Below are 18,896 nucleotides of genomic sequence, written 5' to 3'. Positions count from 1 at the left end.
AGCACCGATTAATGATTAAAAATACATGCACAAAAAACCCAACACAATTTATAATACACACAAGCAAAAGGACTTACATAAATACCTTACAATGGTAATCTGTGGAGGGAAGGATGAGTGGACAGGAATCAAAGAGAACATACGCATGCAAATAAATGTATGTACAAGAAAGGGGACTTGCACAGACCAGTGATGATAAGGTGCCCTGTACCAAGGTACTGATTAACTCTTCTTTCAGAGATTCAAAACAGTGACAAGTACTACTGCCAATAATAATAGTAATAGTAATAGTAATAATAATAGACTTGCCCAAATTTGTATTTGGTAGAGGAGAGGGGCTCCTGGGTGGCTCATTCAGTTAAGCATCTGCCTTTGGCTCAGGTCATGATCCCAGGGTCCTGGGATTGAGCCCCATGTCAGGCTCCCTACTCAGCAGAGAGCCTGCTTCTCCCTCTCCTACCCCCTTGTGCTCTCTCTCAAATAAATAAATAATCTAAACACACACACACACACACACACACACACACACACACGACCAGAAGAATTGAAGATTCTGTGTCATATATATTGGGGGAGGAGTAACTAAAATGACTATGGATGTGATTACCTAATTTATCTGTGTTAAAGGTCAGCAACACCAGAATATTTTGGTTACAGCAGCCAACTTACACAAAGACGTTTTCTTTTCTCACTCTCATTGAGACTTTTGTTGTCTGCAGAGTGGTGGCTTCTAAAAAGAGAGGTCTACATCGGAATCCCCAGAACCTGTGAAAGTTACATCATTTGGTTAAAGGGTCTTTGCAAACACAAATAAGTATTTGAAATGAAGAGATCATCCTGGATTATGTGATTCATAGTAAGTAGGAAGTAGGAACAGGGTCCTGTGATAGGGCACAAGAGGTAGCACCAAACCCTGTGCTGAGAGAATTTCCAGAATGATATGGGTTTCGAGAGGAGCCTAGATGAGAAGGATTCAACCAGAGGAATAGGGGGAGGAAGGGAAAGGGAGAGCATACAGAGAACTCCAAACCCTGTACCTGTTCTTTTGTATTTCATAAGACATGTATGCCTAATCCAAAACAAGACCATATTTATACATTCCAAAAACTTCTGTGTCAGAATTCTATTGGAGGGATTTCTAGGCTAAGTGCTTTAAAATTTTATTAAGTTTTTAAATTTTAATTCCAGTATAGTTAACAGTTTTAGGTTAGCTTTAGACTAAGTTTTTTTTTTTTAACTCTCTATTAATGAGAATATTCAATTTTCCAAGGTGATCAGACATCAGTTCATCTGAGGTATAACCAAAATGCTATTAGCTAAATGGTGCTGGCAAAAATCTACCTGATAGCAGTAGGCAGGGGAAAACAAAACAAAACAAAGCAAAAGCTTGGAAAGCTGATTTGTATATGTACCATAAATTGTACCACCAGTACCACCCAGAGAATTGTGTTGCCCCATGATGTTACAGGATTAGGACATCAGTTAGAGCTCCTCGGGTCATTTCTTTCTTTATCCTATAGTCTTTGCTTTTTAAACTCCAAAGAACAGAGCATCTCCCCTGGGTCTCTCTGTAATGAAGAAGGGGGTATTTGAAAAAGTCCATTAACAAATAAAGGTAATGTTTTAAACAAGGAATGATACTTATAAAGGTATGATTACAAAGTTATTTCAAAATAAAAAGAAATCTCTAAATCACATAAAACAATCGTTAATGCCAAAGACTATAAGAAAGACAATGCTGAAACAAACCATTACAAAATGAAACCATGACATTTAAAATTACTAGAATACTTCTGGAATTCTGTTTGGTCTGTACTGAGACCCAGGGCACTCTCTTTTCAGAAACTAGCATACAGACATTGTCTGTGATCATTCAGCGTTACAGACACTATACCTGTTTCACATAGGATGTGAACACCTTCAAAACCAGAAGGAAATAACTTCTTTGGACCACCTAGATTTTTCTTCTCCTAATCGATTTTTGGAAAGGGTTGAGGATTTTCTTAGCATCTTTTAAAAAATCATTTCTAAAATGAATGGAACTCAGGAAGTAACCCTAACTACTTTAAAAGCAAGGCTACTTAAGATTCTTAATTCAAATTATGATTCTAATTTTTAGTTTAGTGTAACAAACACAAATCACTCCTTTCTTTGGCTCTGCCAAAGTCATACTTTCCAACACTCAATGGCCCTTAAGGGGCCACATCTCTCCCCTAGCCCCTCAAGCCCATTAGAGTAGACAATGGGCCAAGGGGCAAAGATGACTTATGAGAATTTGAAACCTTAATCCAAGAGAAAGATGAAAACTGTCATAAAACAATCATCAGTTTGAACTATTTCCCTAGTAGCCTTTGATCCAGGGCAAACAGATACATAAAAAATTTTAAGTGAGATGAAATGGAAGAAAACCATTTTTTAAATTTTCTAATAAGTTTAACATCATAATGATTTAAAATCATTAACATCATTTAACAACACAAAGCATCATTTTGTTTGTTAAAATTCCCAAAAGTAATAACCTGTACTTGTAAGAACCTGGCTTCTAGGATTATGGATGATGCTCATAACTATAAGACAAATTTTTACCTATGTGCAGGCAGTTTAGTGTATTGAGTAGAAGCCCAATGGTAATTTCAAAATATTGAATAAAAGATACAGTTTTGGTTGCCTGGATGGCTCAGTTGGTTAAGCCACTGCCTTCGGCCTGGGTCATGATCCCAGATTCCTGGGATCAAATCCCGCATCAGGCTCCCAGCTCTGCGGGGAATCTGCTTCTCCCTCTGACATTCTCCCCTCTCATGCTCTCTCTCTCTCTCAAATAAATATATAAAATCTTTAAAAAAAAAAAGATAGTTTCTTTTTACATTAGAACTATTTTCAAACCATTTTGTTTCCCTAGCTATTTTAAGTGTATAACAATAGCACTGTACTTGATAAATTTTAAAATATCAACACTTTAGAAAGCCAACTTTTTTCATTCATAGTAAATTATGTTTCTAATATATTGGTTTATTATTATTATATATATGTTTTAAAGATTTTATTTGACAGAGAGACAGGCAGAGAGAGAGAGGGGGAAGCAGGCTACCCACTGAGCAGAGAGCCTGATGCGGGGCTCGATCCCAGGACCCTGAGACTATGACCTGAGACAAAGGCAGAGGTTTAACCCACTGAGCCACCCAGGTGCCCCTATTATTATTATATTTTTTATTTAAATTTTAGACAGTTAACATACAGTGCAATATTGGTTTCTGGAGTAGAATTCAGTGATTCATCACTCAAATACAACACTCAGTGGTCATCATAACAAGTGCCCTACTTAATACCCATCACCCATCTAGCCCAAACCCCACTCACCTCCCTCCATCATCCCTCAGTTTGTTCTTTATCGTTAAGGGTTACTTAGGGCTCCTTTTTCTTTTCTCCCTTCCTATATGTTCATATGGTATTTGTCTTTCTATGACTGAATTATTTCACTTAGCATAATACACTCTAGCTCCATCTAAGTCATTGCAAATGATGGGTGAAAAAAAAATATATATATATAATGGGTGTGTATACACACACCACATCTTCATCAGTTGGTGGACATTTGGGCTCTCTCTAAAGTTTGGCTATTGTTGATAATGCTGCTATAAACATCAGGGTGAATATACCCCTCTGAATTTGTATTTTTGTATCCTTTTGGTAAATACGTAGTAGTACAATTGCAGGATTGTAGGGTAGTTCTATTTTTAACATTTTGAGGAACCTTCATACTGTTCTCCAGAGTGACTGCCCCAGTTTGGATTTTCACTAAGGGTACAAAAGTGTTCCCCCTTCTCTACATCCTCACCAACACCTGTTGTTTCTTTTGTTAATTTTAGCCATCCTGTCAAATGTGAGATGGGATCACATCATGGTTTTGGTTTGTATTTCCCTGATGAGTAATGTTGAGCATCTTTTCACATGTCTGTTCACCATCATCTGGATATCTTTTTTGAAAAAGTATCTACTCCTGTCTTCTGCCCATTTCTTAACTGGGTTATTTGTTTTCTGGGTGTTGAGTTTGATAAGTTCTTTATAGATTTTAGATACTAACTCTTCATCAGATAGGGCATTTGCAAATATCTTCTCCAATAGGCTGCTTTTAGTTTTGTTGATTATTTCCTTCACTGTGCAGAAACTTTTCATCTTAATGAAGTCCTAATACTTCAGTTTTGCTTTTGTTGAATGAGTTCAAAAGTTTTCCTTCTGTTTTTATTTTTCGGAACAGCTTGAGACAATAGGAATTAACTCTTCTTTAAATGTCTAGTAGAATTCAGCCATCCAGCCCAGGAGTTGTTTGTTGAAAGATTTTTGATTACTGGTTCAATTTCTTTGCTGGTTATAGGTATATTCAAATTTTCTATTTCTTCCTGTTTTAGTTCTGGTAGTTTGTAAGTTTCTAGGAATTTGTCCATTTCTTCCCAGTTGTCCAGTTCGTTGGCACATAAGTTTTCATAGTATTCTCTTATAATTGTTTGCATTTCTGTGGTGTTGGTTGTGATCTCTTCTCTATTATTCATGATTTTATCTATTTGGGTCCTTTCTCTTAGGAAGCCAACTTTAAAAGTAAATATTTTCACTGGTTTAAAATGAGTTCTGTTACTGAACTATCAAGCCAATAAGTAATCAATTGTCCATACAATCAAGTTATAGCTACTATGCTATAAAAACTATTATAATGTATTACACAAATTTATATTTCTGAAAATGATCCAGTTGACTAAGGAAATTGACTTAAAATAGTTACTTAAGTCATGTTTCCTTTAGTATTTTACTTTATGAATTGTAAAGCAATTTAATCATCTATAATGTGAAAAAATTACTTCATTCCCCTGTCAATGTTTATATTATGCACTTATAACTATACACTATGAAGATATATTTAAGAACTGTTATATTTTTCTCTTTAGCATCATGTAAATTCTTCAATATTATTAAATAAAATAACTCATGTATACTGAAGGCCAAAAAACACACTCAGTATTTCCTATGCTAGCCACATTAGTAAGGATCTGGGCAGGCAGTACTCTGAACTGACCTTCAATGATCCTCACTTCCTGCAAAGTCCCTTTCCTTGTATGTGGGCTGACCTAGCGACTTGTTTGCAATGAGCTGAATAAGACAAAAGTGATGGTATATATCTTCCACAATTAAGTCATGGAAGAGCCTAAGAATTCCATCTTCCAGCACTTTCTCTGTCTCTTGCTGGTAGTCATGCTTTCTCATTGTCCTATAATAAGGAACTGAGGGTGGCCTTCAGTCAACAGCCCTCAGAAAATCGAACCTTACCAAAAACCACAAGGACCTTGGAAGCGGTTCCTCCCCAGTGGTGCCCTGGGGTGAAACCATATCCCTTGCAGACACGTTGATCTCAGCCTGTGAGATCCCTGAAGCAGAGAAGCCAGGTAAGCCTTCCTAGATGCATTACCCACAGAACCCATGAGTTAATAAATGGGTGTTGTTTTAAGCCATGAAGTTTGGGGGTCATTTGTAAGGTATCTATAGGTAACTGAAGGAAAAAAAAACCTTGCTAAATTATTATTCTCCATCTACAAAGTACAAAAGAACACCATTCAGCTCTCACTATGGAGAGCTTAAGCCTTAGCAGTTGCCTTAATGCCCAGCACTTAGGCCGATGTTCCAGGAACAAAGGTTCCTTGTACCTTTGCTTCTCAATCCAAATAAACACCAGAGTTATCCTTCAGCCAAGTAAATGTGTGCTTACTCTTAGTGTCTGATTTTTTCCCATCACACTTACAGATAGTTACACACATTCATCTCCCTAAAGCATCAGATATTCTGATTTTTTAAAAATTTTTTCTTAAAATTGAGATGTAGGATGTAATAGGTCATAAAATACAGTTTTGACAATTACATATATATATATATATATATATATATATATATATATATATAACCATCACCCAAAATATTGAAGCAACATATGTCCATTGATGGATGAATAAAGAAAAAGTCATATAGGTATACACACATATACATATATACCACATATAATGGAATATTATTTGGTCATAACAAAGGAGGTCATCCTGCCATTTGTGACAACTTGGATGGACCTTGAGGACATTATGTTAAGTGAAATAAGCCAGATAAAGACAAATACTGCATGGCATCACTTATAAATGGAATATTAAAAAAAAAAAAAAGGTTGAACTCATAGAAACAGTAGAAAAGTGGTTGCAAGGGGCTGGGGAGTGGGGGCAATAGGGAAAGGTTGGTAAAAGGACACAAACTTCCAGGTATAAAAACAAAGTCTGAGGATCCAATGCAAAATATGAGAACTACTGATAATACTGTACTGTATAACTGAAATTTGCTAAGAGTATAACTTAAATGTTCCTACCAAATACACATACACACACTCTCTTAAGGTAAAAGGTATTAATTAACAGATGGGGGGTGGTGAAGATATACACATATCAAATCACTATGATACACACTTCAAATATCTTAAAATTTTATATGTCAATTATACTCGATGAAGCTGAAATTTAAAAAAAAATAACACCCTAATTAGCTCCCCCACCAATTGGGAATTAAAAGACACCAGGATATACAATTTCATGTATGCAATTCCTTTAAGTTTGTAAATCTAGAGGAAATGATGATTTTGTAGAAAAATATGAACTACCAAAATAAACACAAGTGGAAAAATGGAAAAAACCTGTTATCACTGAAGAAACTTGAAAAGTGATTGGAGATACTAACAAAAAAAAGCACCAGAATCTTATAGGTTCATCACTGACTTTCATTTAACCTTCAAAGAATAGACAAATTAAATGCCAAATACACAATTATAAACTGAAGGAGGTATAAAAGTTTTCTATCCCTTGTGTAAAGTTAAAATAACATTAACTCCCACACTTTGTAAATAACAAATAATAGTACAGATAAATCTTACTTATAATGCATTAAAATTTAAAATGAAGGCATACCAAGTAGAATCTACCATATTGTAAAAGAAGCATAATGCATGATAAAACAATATTTATTCCAGTAATGCAAGGAGGATTCTGTATTGAGAAATCTGTCAACTTAGTATGTCAACTAATTTAAAGAGAAAAATGCCAAAAAAATTGATAAAATTCAAGTCATTACCTGTAAAAACATTAAATAGAAAAACTGAGGAAACTACTTAAATAGCCTCTTTAATAAAATCAAGAGCAAATATTATTCTAAATAGCTAACACTAAACCCAGTTTAACAAAAGGTATTAAATACTGTTATTATTTAATATTGTCCTCAGAGTCTAGCAAATTTAACACAGAAGAAAATTAAACAATCAGTATAAACATGATGGGGAATGGTGGTAAATTTTCTTTTTCCTAAAGTTGAATTGTATACCTAGAATTAGGAGATCAGTAAAAATAGGAACTACCAAAATGGATGGATGCATATAAAAGAAAGATTTTATTTACTTCAGAGAGCACATGAGCACAGGGAGGGACAGTCAAAGAGGGAGAGGATCTCAAGCAAACTCTGCACCGAGCCCCATACAGGCCTGGATCTCAAGATCCTCAGATCATGACCTGAGTCAAAATCAAGAGTCTTATGCTTAACTGACTGAGCCACCCAGATGCCCCTAAAGTAAGTATATTTTTTCAAGTCTAGTAACTTTTCCTTAGGCAATGAGAAACTAGAAATGGAAATGAGATTGTTATTCCTTGCCCAATAGTGATAAAAATCATGAATCACAAAATAAATTTAAGAAAGACCTATGACCTATATGAAGAAAAGTGTAAAATCCTGCCAACAGGCTTAAGAAAATCTGAACAGGGGCACCTGGGTGGCTCAGTGGATTAAAGCCTCTGCCTTTGGCTCAGGTCATGATCCCAGGTTCCTGGGATGGAGTCCCGCATCGGGCTCTCTGCCCGAAGCAGGGAACCTGCTTCCTCCTCTTTCTCTGCCTGTCTTTCTTCCTACTTGTGATCTCTGTCTGCCAAATAAATAAAATCTTAAAAAAAAAAAGGAAAATCTGAACAAATGGGAAGAGTTGTTTTAGATGAGAAGTTTTAATATTATAGAATGACATTCCTCTTAAATGTAATTTATACATTTAATGTTATTCCAGTTAGAATTCATTCCAGTTGCATTTTTTTGTTTTTTTTTAAATTTTGGGGTAAAATAATCTTAGAATATGGAAAAATAAATACATGAGAATATGTTATATATGATAAATAAGAATAACCTAAATAATAAGAATAACCTAATATATGATAAATAAGAACACTAAGGGGGATCTTGCCTCACCAGTTATTAGAAATTTCTACATGGTCAAAGTAATCAAATCAAGATGGTAGTGAAACCAAGACATTAGTGGAACAGATCCAGAAATAACTTGAATGTATGACAAACACTGTTACTCTTTTTCAGTATAAAAAAGAAAAGATTATTTAATAAATGATGCTGATATAATAATTTATCTTTCTGGAAAATTAAGTTTAATTTTAAAACCAAAGGTGAAAAATTTCAAATGGATTTAAAGGTAAAAAATAAAGTAATATAAATCTTAGCAGGAAACTAAGCAATTACATATATAATATACAGGTAAAACTGTATCTATAGAGGAAACTTCATATCAAGACAGAATAACTAGAATATGTATATAGGATATGATGATGGAAAACAACAATATCCACTGCTTTAGACAAGTAGATTATTACAGAGAAAGGATCAAAGCTCAGTTGAAACCGTTCCCAAAATGTTGAGCTACAAAAACAAAATGCAAACAAATGTGTTTAATATACTATTATGTAAAACACAAACCAAAAAAGAAAAAAAATCCCTCAGGTAGAGACATGGATATACACTTATGTGTAAATGTAGCATATAACCTAACTGCTGTTGTTAAACAACTCCAGGTGTACCATTCATGTATGTGAAGCTGTGTAATATGTTCACTGTGTACTTTTGTGTATTTGGTTATTGACATAGACCCACTATGGATATAATATACATGTGGCTATGAGGCAGATACAAACATAGTAGATGTAGATATAATATAAATTTAAATAGGATGGTATATACATAAATAGAGGAGCATGAACTTTGGTATTATTCTGGGCATGGGGAGGATACCAAAGTCCTTTACTGAGAGAAGGAGAAGAAAGGGAAAAAAACTACATATATACACATACACTGCCAAGACGTATAATTTTATATCACCTATACATGAATTTCTATCTGTGTGTTGTATAGATGTTAATAAAAATTCAAAGACAGAAACTAGTTATTTCTAAAATAATAGAATCTAACATTTAAGGAACTTTTACTTAGAGCAGGTACTGTGCTTAGCACTTTATCAGCATCAGCTCATGGAATAAATCCTGACTAGCTATGTAAATTTAATTCATGAGTGCATTTCTCAATTGTCCACCTACACTTTGTTAAAATCTATCACTTTTGTTTACTTTTTATTCACCGACCTGCAATGGAGGACACTGATCATTCCTTAGTACAGCAGATGAACAGCATCCGTTTGCTATTATCTTTACTCAATGTTCATCTTCATTCTTTTCCTCATAGGCATTCAACATTGCTAGGGTCAGTTAGGAGACTTTGCTAGTGAGAAATGGCTAAGAAACACATGTATGTAGAAGGAGCCATGAGAAAATCACTAGGTAATAAAAACACTTTGGTAGTGAATTCCAAATTAAACCATGATGTTAGGTCTTTGGACAAGTTACATAACTTTACTATGCACAAGAATAAAAAACAAAGTGGTTCAGTAGGTGATTTTTAAGACCACTATCTCTCAGATTTCCCAAGTCTATCCCTTCTGCTCATGAGTATTCAAAATCAAAAATCTATGTTCCTTTTTACTTTTATCCTTACTTTTATCCTGTATTTCTAGCAAACAGTAGCTATATATTTAGGTATATTATATTATATTATATTATATTATATATATCTATTATATTTAGGTGTATTACTTCTCCATTACTGCAAATTACCTCCAAATTTAGTGGATTAAAAACAGTAACATTTACTATTTAATAGTTTCTTTAAGTTTGAAAATTGGGCACTGTTTAATTTGGTCCTCCAGCTCGAGGTCTTGTCAAAAGGATGCAGGCATCTCATGGCTCCATTAGGAAGGATCTGCTTCCCAGCTCACTCATGAGATTATTGATAGAATTCAAATCCCAGATCTAATATTCTTCCTCTTTTTAATTTGATCAATTCTTAATTAAAAAGCTATTAAGGAAAATCCCACAACTCAAACAAACTGCTGATTGCCTCTAGAAGTATAAGGAATCTCTATTATCCAAAGGTGGCTTCCTATCAACCATCAGCAAAAAAGCTGCGATCCTTAGCCATACAAAAAGATGAATTCTGCCAACAGCCTGAATGAGCTGGGACGCAGATTCTTCCATAACTTCTAGATGAGAGCTCAGCCTAGCAGATACCTTATAACTCAGCACAGGATTCAGCTAAGCTGAGCTTGGACTCCTGACCCATGGGAACTGTGAAATAATAAGTGTATATATTTTTATGCTGTTAAATTTGTGATAATTTGTTATGCAACAATGAAAATGATTATAGCCTCTATGGATTCTTTTTCTTGAAAATGTGTCACATTTTCCTGGTTCTTTGTATGTCAAGTAATTGCACATTATACCCTAAATATTGACTGTTATATTGCAGGTACTCTGGATTCCTTTACATTCCTTTGAAGAGTGTTGGTTTTTTGTTGTTGCTTGTTTTGTTTTGGGCTTTTTTTTTTTTTTTTTTTTTTTGGTCTTGGAAGGTAATTATCTTGATTTGATTTTCAAATTGAAAACTCTGCCTCAACTATGGTATCTCAAATCTCAATTCAATTTTTCAGTTCTTAAGCATAATTTAGACATTTGGGCAGAGTTTATACACAGAACCTGGGCTTCCTCTTCCCTAGCTCTTTAACGATCAGGATTACTTGTCATTTTTGTATGACAATGGCCATCTTGAGCTGCCTTCTGATTCCTTCCTTAGACCATCAGAAAGGTCATGGTTTTTCTACTGGAACTTCAAATTGTTGCCTTTAGTCCAGAGCTTGCATAAACCAGGAAATAAAATCATCCCATTTCCTTCATTCATTTAAGTACTAACTTTCATCCAAAATATCTCAGCTTTTGTCCGTTATCTTTATCCATGGTCTTCAGGTAGGGGTTTTTGTTTTGTTTTTGTATTATTTTCTCCAAAATGGATTATTGAAATATGTGAGAGGACCAGTCTAGTAGAAGCTTATTCCCTCTTATGGGAAGCAGACCCACCGAACCTATACTTTTATCAATAGATCACAGGTACAAATTTCTAAGTGGTTCATTTTATTCAGATGTAAGCTATATTATCCAATCTAAATCATTCTCTGTTTATAGATCAGCTAAAGTTCTATAACAAAATACCATTCATCACATTACTATGTACTATCAAAGAGCTAATAAAGGTTGGCTAAATTTGTGGTATATATTTAGTATGTATTCAGACTTATACCACAATATGTCTCTTTCTGTTTCATCAGCATTTCAGTGAATGAGTATTAATGAAGCCATGTATTCAGTTTTTTGGACCCTTACTATACACTGAACCCACAACACGTGTCTATTATTCTTCATATATATTCAGAGTATATCTTGTAACAGTTCCTTTGGAACCATTATGCAGGTATGCTATGAATGCATATTAACAGTAGAATACATTTGCATAATAGGAGTTCATCATATTGCATACATAGCAAAATCTTTATAAAAATATAGTTATAATATTCAAAAGCTATTTACTTAAGCACATTACTTACTATTCTGCATTCATGAAATGGTACTTCTAAATTTTGTAGTAGAAATTAATAGAAAACCCAAGTTTTCAGGAGGTTACGTGATCAAATAAAAAAATACTTTTTTTATGCCTACTGATACCCTCAACAGAATACAGTCAATACAGGTAAAAGAATTAGCAACTTTAGTTGTAGTGAATATATTTTCATTGTGCTCATTGCATAGCTGTTATTTTTTTAAGATTTATTTGAGAGAGAAAGACAGAGATAAAGTAGGAGGAAGGGCAGAGGGAGAGGAGAGGGAATCTCAAGCAGACTCGTTGCTGAGCACAGAGCCTAACATGGGGCTCTAGCTCACTCCCTATTAGATTATGACCTGAGCCAAAACCGTGATCGGATATTTAACCAACTGTGCCACCCAGGCACCCCAGCTGTTATTTTTAAAGGTTCTGTAATAGACGTAGAAGTTTGGATAAACTTCTAAAGTCCCCAAATCTGCAAAATGTAAATTAAATTTAATCTATGGTCATTTAACAAATCTTACAGTATCAGAGCTGGCTGGTTTTTCATCAACTACAAGAATCCAGAACTGACCTAAACTCATAATGAGAATGCCACATGTCCTTTCCTCCTGATGAATCTATGAAGGTCAGCTGGTCACCAAGTAAATAAAGGCAGTAAGATCGGTGAGTTGTGTGATTTTAAATACCTCAGATAGTGTTACAAGGCCATAAACTGAATGACTTTACGTAGCTGAGAAATGCCAAGAGCTCTCTAGAAAAATAGGGTGTTTTATGTCCCATTAGCACAATGAAATCAAATTTCACAATAGTACAAAACAAAAGAGACAGTGCTCTGCATTCAGGAAGTATGTTAACATGAGCATGAAATCGAAGACATCTAGCCAGGAGACTCCAGTTGTGTACAGTGTACTAAAATTACTTCATAATCTAGATAATGTTGCTTCATCCAGTAGTCATTGTGTTCAGTAATAGGTACTCACGTGGTTAATACAAAATGCCTAGTAGCTTATGTTTCATTCTGTAAGTAAATTTAATATCATATTAACTGTAAAATAAAACTGTCACATTTTTTGCAAGAAAGCACTCTCTTAAATGCAAAAATTTTCATTCTGAGGGAAGTAGCTTTCTCTTAAACATGATCAGATTACTATTAAAATTATTAAAAGTATCAAAAGTACCTGTGGAAATGAGTATTGAGAAGAGGGAAAGGAGGGGTGCCTGGGTGACTCAGTCATTAAGCATCTGCCTTTGGGTCAGGTATGAGCCCGGGTCCTGGGATCAAGCCCTATACTGGGCTCTGCTCAGTGGGAAGCCTGCTCCTCCCTCCTCCACTCCCCCTGCTTGTGGTCCATCTCTTGCTATCTCTCTGTCAAATAAATATATTTTTTAAAAAATCTTTAGGAAAAAAAGAAAAGAGGGACAGGAACAAACAAGGATGCATACTCTCTCCACTTTTATTCAACATAGTATTGGAAGTCCTAGCCACAGCAATGAGATGAGAAAAAGAAATAAAAGGTGTCCAAATTGGAAAGGAAGAAGTAAAACTGTCACTATTTGCAGATAACAATTTTACATATATAAAACTCTAAAGACTCCAGCAAAAACAAAACAAAACAAAAAACAAAACAACATTAGAACTCATCAATGAATTCAGTAAAGTTGCAGGACACAAAATCTATAAATAAAAAATCCATTGTGTTTGTTTACACTAATAGTGGAGCAGCAGAAAGAAAAATTAAGATAACAATTCCATTTACAATTGCATCCAAAAAAAAAAAAGCAAAAACAACAACAACAAAAAAAACCCCAAAGAACAGATTTCACCAAGGAGGTGAAAGACCTGTATACTGATAACTATAAGACATTGATGAAAGAAAATGAAGAGGATCCAAATAGATATGCCATGCTCTTACATTGGAAGAAAAAATATTGTTAAAATGTCCCTATTACCTAAAGCAGTCTACACATTCAATAAAATCCCTATCAAAATGCAAAGAGCCTATTTCATAGAAAAAGAACAACCAATCCTAAAATTTGTATGGAACCACCAAAGACTTAAATAGCCAGAGCAAACTTGAAGAACAAAGCTGGAGGTGTCATGCTCTGTGATTTCAAATTATATTACAAAGTTATAGTAATCAAAACAGGATGGTATTGGCATAAAAACAGATACATCGATAAACAGAAAAAAATAGAGAATCCAGAAATAAACTCAGGCACGTTTGATCAATTAACTTATGGCAAAGGAGCCAAGAGGGAAAAGACAGACTCTAATAAATGGTGTTGGAAAAACCAGACAACCACATGCAAAAGAATAAAACTGGACTATTAATTTATACCATATGCAAAATTAACACAAAATGGATTAAAGACTTCAAGGTAAGGTCTGAAACCATAAAACTCATAGGAAAAAAACATACAGGGTAAGCTCCTTGATATCAGCCTTGGTGATGATTTTTGGGGTTTGACACCGGAAACAAAGGCAACAAGAGGAAAGGTAAGTGAGATTATATCAGCCTGAAAAGCTTCTGCACAGCAAAGGAAATCACCAACAAAATTAAAGGTCAACATACCAAATGGGAAAAAATATTTGCAAATTGTGTATCTGGTAAGGGATTACTATCCAAAATACATAAGAACTAACAACTCGATAGAAAAACCACAAACCAAAAAAACCCTCAACAAACAACAACAAAACAATTAAGAAATGGGCAAAGGATATGAAGAGGTTTTTTTGTTTGTTTGTTTTCGTTTTTTAAGATTTATTTGCCAGAGAGAGAAAGCACAAGCAGAGGTGGCAGCAGGCAGAGAAAGAGGAAGAAACAGGCTCCCCGCTGAGCCGGGAGTCCGGCACAGAGCTCAATTCTAGGACCCTGGGATCATGACCTGAGTTGGAGGCAGATGCTTAACTGACTGAGCCATCCAGGCACCCCTGAATAGGTATTTTTCTAAAGAAGACATACAGGGGCTCTTGGGTGGCTCAGTCAGTTAAGCTTCTGCCTTAGGCTCAGGTCATGATCCCAGGGTCCTGGGATTGGCTCCTTGCTCAGCGTAGAGCCTGCTTCTCCCTGTCTCTCTGCCACTCCCCCTGCTCATGCGCTGCTCTCTTGTGCTGTCAAATATATAAAATCTTTAAAAAATGTATAAAAAAATAAAGACATACAAATGACCAACAGATTCATGAAAAGATGACGTCACTACTCATCAGGGAAATGCAAAATCAAAATCACAGTATCAGCTCACACCTGTTAGAATAGCTATTATCAAAAAGACAGGGGCGCCTGGGTGGCTCGTTGGTTTGGGGCCTCTGCCTTAGGCTCAGCTCATGGTCCTGGGGTCTTGGGATCGGGCCCTGCATCGGGCTCTCTGTTCAGCAGGAAGCCTGCTTCCTCCTCTCTCTCTGCCGGCCTCTCTGCCTACTTGTGATTTCTGCCAAATAAATAAATAAAATCTTAAAAAAAAAAAAAAGACAAATAAGTGTTGGTGAGCTTATTGGGTAAAGGAAACCCTTGTGCACTACTGACAGGAACGTAAACTGGTTCAGCCACTATACCAAAGTTTCGAAATTCCTCAAAAATTTTAAAATAGAACTACCATAGGATCCAGCAGTTCCACTTTTGGGTATTTATCCAAAGGCGGGGGTGGGGTGGGGAGGGGGAGACCACTAACTTCAAAACAAATCTCTACTCTCCTATTCATTGCAGCATTTAAATAATAATAGCCAAGATGTAGACACAAGGCAAGTGTCCATTAGTGGATAAATGTATCCATTTTATTATCCATAAAGAAAATAGGGTATGAATGTACAATGGAATATTTTTCAACCACAAAAATAAAGGGAGGAAATCCTGCTCTTTGTGACAATACGGATGGAACTTCAGAGCATTATGCTAAATGAAAAAAGTTAGACAGGAAAAGATAAATACCATATGATCTCACACATGGAATCTGTAAATCAAAACCAAACAAATCAAACTCACAGATACAGAAAGCAGATTGGTGGTCCCCAGAGGTGGTAGGTGCGGAGTGGGCAAAATGGGCCAAGGGGGTCAAAAGGTACAAACTTCCGATTATAAAGTATAAAGGGGGATGAAATATATACAGCATGTTGATTGTAGTTAATACTGAATTGCATCCTAGGACCCTGGAATCATAACCAGAGCTGAAGGCAGATGCTTACCAGACAGAGCCACCCAGGCGTCCCTTTGCTGGAGGGTTTAAAGCAGCAGTTTGATAATTGACTTTCTCTGCTTAAGCATAAGGAATAACATGGAGGACATTAGGAGAAGGAAAGGAAAAGGGAATTGGGGTAAAACGGAAGGGAAGACAAAGCATGACAGACTGTGGACTCTGAGAAACAAACTGAGCATTTTGGGGGGTAGGAGGTGGGGATTGGGTGAGCCTGGTGGTGGGTATTAAGAAGGGCAGGTATTGCGTGGAGCACTGGATATGTTGCATAAACAGTGAATCTTGGAACACTGAAAAAAAAAAAAAAAAAGCAGCAGTCCGAGAAAGAGTACAAAAGCTCTTAGAGGGTAGAAACACAGCTGTGTCTATCCTATAGCTCAGGTTACTTCCTTGATCCTGCAAAATGCCTGGCTGGTGTCCACATGCTGAATATTCATGAATGAATGAAATGCATACCTTAAAGTGTCCTTCCCTTTGATAATCTCCTCTAGTGTCATGTAGACAAAGCCTTATATATCCAATTGTTAGAATTGTTTGGCTCATAAAGAGATATGTGGCACATGAAATCGAATAGTAAAATAGTATGTTATTTTTCAGAAATCATGTAAAGCAAAGATCCCCAGATTAAATGAAAGTCATGAACTGGGGGGTCGTTCAAGTTTCACTTTTACCTAGCCAGTTCCTCATCAGGACCTGTATCAGTGGAACCTCATCTGTAAAACTACCTGGCCAGAATCAGTTAGCTCTTATTTTCTTCTCAGCAGTAAAATTCATAGGCTAGCATAACCTCAAATGTTATGGAGTATTTCTTAATTGATGACAAAGTCGATACCCTACATTATTCTTTCAAGCCATCATACAATTTTGAGGTACTGAGGCAATGTAGACCCATAAAACAAATATTCTTAGACATTCTCACCTTAGCTAGGTACTATGGACTGTCACATACTCCATTGCTTCTTCTGAATTTCCATCATTTTACTTGTCATCTTAATATTTAAGGTGCATTCAATTTCAACTTTCTTTTAAATAGAAAGGAAAAGAAGTAAAGGATAAAAGTACAAATGAAGGATGGGGCAAATATCTCAGTTCTTACAAAAATAGGTTTCCACTCTTTATAGAAAATGATAAAATTCTGAAAAACTCAATATAGACAAATGATCCTTGAAAGTAGAAACTCATTACGCAAATAAAAATTAAGAGCTGACATTATATAACAGGAGTTAGTTCCCTGAGAGCCGGAACCATGTTTTCCTTCTTTCATTTATTAAAAAAAAATTTCCTAGAACTTATCTCAGTATTGGACAAGTGTGCTCCATTCGTCCGTGTTGATCAAATACAATGAAAATTTTAAAAAGACAAAATTTTGGATAGAGCATAAACTGGATGTGTGTGTATCATGTAACATTTCATTCACAGAACATGGAGGCATGGGAGGTGGCACCAGTCAAAGCAGACCCCATGTTCTCCCACATGAGAGAAGGAATCTTGAACACAGAGTGTATGCCTTACTAGCTCAACAGCTAAAAACAAATGCAATTACTTATTTATGTAACTCCATAATTCTCTTCCCCTGGGCACCCCATCCTCACCTTTACTGAATAACCAGGGAGGAATAGTGGCAGCTAGAAAAATTCAGAATAAAGTAATTCCATGGTCCTCTAATAGTAAGGCAGCTGGCAACAAGTATGCTGGACAAGGATGGTGACATTTCAAGAAATGACAAAGTCACAATTCTTATTAGAATAAACCCACATATCAGAGTAAGAAGCAAAGTCAAAAGGGACATAATAACACAGAGTCCATTAGTGACTGATTCCCCACTTAAAAAAAAAAAGTAATAATTCAAAGTAGCACACAGATTGGGCCAGTCTAAGTGGATGTGATTTAGTCTATTTTCCAATCATCTTGAATTTTAAATTGTGACTCCTCAAGCACCTTGGTGTCTTCCTCCAAGAACTGTGTGAGTCAACGCACCTTTCTTCTCATCCTCCCCACTCCGACCCCTTGCAAGCATTCATACTCCATACTCAGCTTGCTGCAACAGCTGCTACTTCTCCTGGCCCTGTTGGTCTCTGTGCCAGTCCACCATGAACACCAAACATGGATTCAACCTTCCTGAAACCTTGAATTATTAGTCTCTTTTCTAAAATTTTCTGTTTAACCACTTCATTTAAGATAAAGTTCAACATCCTCTATCTATCGTTCAAGTCTTCGACCTCACTCTCCTTGTTTACCTGTATCTTGCTTTTCTCCACCCCAGAAGGGTCCTCACCATTCCTCGAGCATTCCATTCTCTCTCCTGAGTGGTACCCAGGCTTGTGCTGTACCTTTTGCATAACAGATGCTTTTCCTTCCCTCTACTTCCCAAACTCTGACTACCCTACTGTTATCACCCATCACAGCATCTCACCTAGAACTTTCAATTTTCTGAAGCACAGTCCTGAGAAAGATGTTGCATGTGAACACTGAGAAAACCATCAATGGCCATTGTGTTCAGGAAATGCTTTCCTAAAAACTTGAGACTGGAAGTAAATATAAGACGGGCAGAATTTGATTAAGAAGGCATGGGTGTAACTCATTCTCTTACAGAGCAGCCTGGGGAGGTGGCAAAACCAGAGGGTCCTAATTCAGAATGTCTTCTTTCAAATTCTGTCTCTGTCACTTACACTCTGCATCATGGGCCAGTCACTTGATAGGAATCTGGCTCAATTTTCTCCTCACAGAGTGGTGACAAGGATTCTTTAGTCAACACTTAGTAAATGTAAGCTATGCACAATACTATTAGTAATACAACAAAACTATCACCTGTGATCGGATACTTCTGTAGCATCCTGAGTAAAATGATTCAGGATATAAAGTAAAAAAAAAAAAAAAAAAAAAGAATC

Source organism: Martes martes (assembly GCF_963455335.1).
Source record: "Martes martes genome assembly, chromosome: 11".
Classification (NCBI taxonomy): domain Eukaryota; kingdom Metazoa; phylum Chordata; class Mammalia; order Carnivora; family Mustelidae; genus Martes; species Martes martes.
This window is presented reverse-complemented; position numbering follows the sequence as displayed.